This window comes from Arachis ipaensis, chromosome B08, assembly GCF_000816755.2.
Source record: "Arachis ipaensis cultivar K30076 chromosome B08, Araip1.1, whole genome shotgun sequence".
NCBI classification, from domain to species: Eukaryota; Viridiplantae; Streptophyta; class Magnoliopsida; order Fabales; family Fabaceae; genus Arachis; species Arachis ipaensis.
Window position 1 is genome coordinate 9321507 of NC_029792.2, and position 3148 is coordinate 9324654.

Below are 3148 nucleotides of genomic sequence, written 5' to 3' on the forward strand. Positions count from 1 at the left end.
AGTGAAATAAAAATAATTATAAAAAAATAAAATAAAAAAGATAAAAATATAAAAGAAGAAGAAGCAGCAGCGAAAAATAAGGAAGTGGAAGAAGAAGACTTTTAAATTATACATGAAGGTTGTAGAAGGCTTAGAGAAAGGGGTTGAATCTATGACTTTCTTTTACTTTAATAAAATATGTCTTAACTTATAAACTTTCACTTGGATTCTGTTCGAACTCAGCAGCAGAAAATTTATGATACAATTTCATTTTATCTCATGAATTTCAGAAAACAGAACAGAGAAGGAAAGAGAGAAGCTGACACCATCCTGTATCCTGATTCAGTTGCCTTGTGCAATGCAACCTACACCCAGTCTCCACCACAACAGTAGTGGAATTTTCACTATAGTTAAAGTATTACATACACCAATTCCACAGAATTGACACAATCCTTTTCTTATCAAGTTCTAACCTAACTTGACTTGGCTATGCTAATACCTAACTCTTTACTCTTAGTGCTCACCCAACTAAGAAATGGGTACCTCACTAGTACAAGATACAAGGCACAGAATCAACCTAAAGAAATCTGAAATCACTCTAGGCTTTTCACTCAAGTGTTTCTCTCTGCCTCTTTCCACTCTTAGGCTCTTTCCAGAACTCTCTCATTCAACCTTTTACCTCAAGAAATTATAAACAGATGAACATTGAAAAGAAAATTACAATCTGTAAAACATGAAGGAGATTGATGCTTCAACAGCCTCTTTGCTATGCGATGAACCAGATTTGCATGCCTCTGATTTAGTTTCTCATTCTGGAAGAATGCTCTTTTGATTAGAAAACACTGTCCAAGTTGATGAACTTTTTCAGAGAACTCTTCTCAGAACATAACCTCAAAATTGGGTTTCTCTCATTTTTTTCTAAAGGAAGAAAAATCTTCTTTTGTATCTCCTTGTATGATGCTGATTTGCTCTCTTCCAAGTCAACCCCTTGAGCTGTGTGCTACTAACTTACTATTTCACTTTTTCAGTTAATCCCCAAATTAGAAATGTGAGTTTGACTTTCTCTTGCTTGACCGAAAGCCTCAGGGAAGCTATTAAGAACAGTTTTCAATGGCAATCCCACATCTGAACCCTTGAAATACTACTTTGTCTCTAAGAAATAAAATTGGCCATTGATTTACAACAGTTGTTAACATAGATCACTTTCTCTATTTATCCCAAATTAGAGTGACAAAGAGTTGGGGAAGAGGAGAAGAAAGCACGATGCATGCAAGAGGAAATAATTTACCTTTAACTTCTGCCTTAGCCTAAGATGGGTGAATTTGGGTGATTAGACCTCAACCTTTTTTCTTTAGCCTTTCTCTTTCTTTTCTTCTTTGATGAAAGACTTAGGAATGAAGTTTTCTCTCACTTCTCTTAGTTCCGATCGAAAAAGAAAAAGTGAACGTTGCTTTGGAGGCAACAACTTAGAAGAATGAGCTTGAGTGAACTTTCATTCGGGCTTGGGTTGGCTTTGATTCTAATTAGCCCAAGCGATTTCTTTGCTCAATCAATTTGGACTTTAAGTGATTTATAGCCCATTTTTGTTTCTGATTTGATCTCCATACTATTGGACTGCCGCAATATTACTTCTTTGGCCTGCATCACTTAAACAAAGTGAACAAATCTAATTTAATAATTAGCCCAATAAACTAATGTTTGTCATCATCAATTATGTTAGTTAATTTCTTAACTCAACAATACATAATTAATCAGAAAAATAACACCAAAATTTCTTAACAATAATATATAGATATCTTAGTTTTGATACCAAAATTTCGGTATCACTACTTTAAACAAATTTCGATATTATTTTTGTTTCTAGCAATAATTCAATCCAATAAGTTAAGTATAAATTTGCATTCATTCAACTAAATAAGATTGTAATACATGTTCATTCAAGTCTAATATGAGAAGTAATACTCCTAAAAGAAGACTTATAAGAGCAAAAGAAAGAAAGAAAGAAAGAAAGAAGAATAAGAAACAAAAAAATGCAGCATTAAAGAAGATATTTCTGTGTTTTATAACAAAATTTTGATATTAAAATTATGAAATTTCGGTCCTATTTTTGTTTATGGCAAGAACTTAATCTAATAAGTGTAACTAAAAAATTTTTTATGTCACGGTAAAAAAATTTCGGTATTATTTTTTGATAAATTTTGTATAACTCAAAATTCTTCCTCTGATCCCCTTTTTCTTCTTCGTTATCATAATCATCTTTTTTTTTTTGTTTAACTTCTCATAATTCTTTTGTTTTATCTTCGTGACAAGAATAAAAATAAAAAAAATAAAAAAAAAATAAAAAATCATATATAATACTACAAAAATTACCAAGAAGAAAAGAAAGAAAAAAATATAGCAATAGCAAAACAATAAAAGAACGATGATGACAAAAAAATATGTAAAAAAGAAGAATACAAAGAAAAGAAAGAAGAGCACAAAGAAAAAATGTAAAATATGAAAAAGTAGCATGTTCACATGCACTAGTAATTAATGAAGTTGATTTTTATTAAATGTAAACCAATTTAATTAAACTTAATTGTCAAAAAAACTTAAATGTATAGCCTCACTCAAAAACTTTTCATTTTATATAAGATGTGACAAAGAAATAGAATAAAACTATACAAATTTTGTTAATTAAATACCAGTAATAAGCATATCTTCGATTATATCCATGTTTACCTTTATTTTTTCTTGATCTAAAATTTAAAACTTTTAATCATTGATCCACTATTTAAAAATGAAACTAGAATATTTATTATAAATTTAATTTTGACGCAATATCAGTAAAATAGTTTTATACGTGCATTCAATTATGTAACGTCACATCAATAAAAATAATTACTTTTTATATTGACCATATGAATGGTCATCCAAAAAAACGAATGTGACTGTACGACTATATATAATATTTTATACTATCAATTTATCAAAATTAAACTCATTTATTTTTAGATAATCAAAATTAAAGACTCAAATTTCGTATCTTATTATTTCTATCCATCAAAAAACAAAAAATGAATTAATTATCCTTAATTAGTTAATTGCTAATGAAATTAATCAAAAGAATAGTTACTCAATAATTAATAATATTATCCGAACTGATAATATTACCCGAACTGATTTTCTA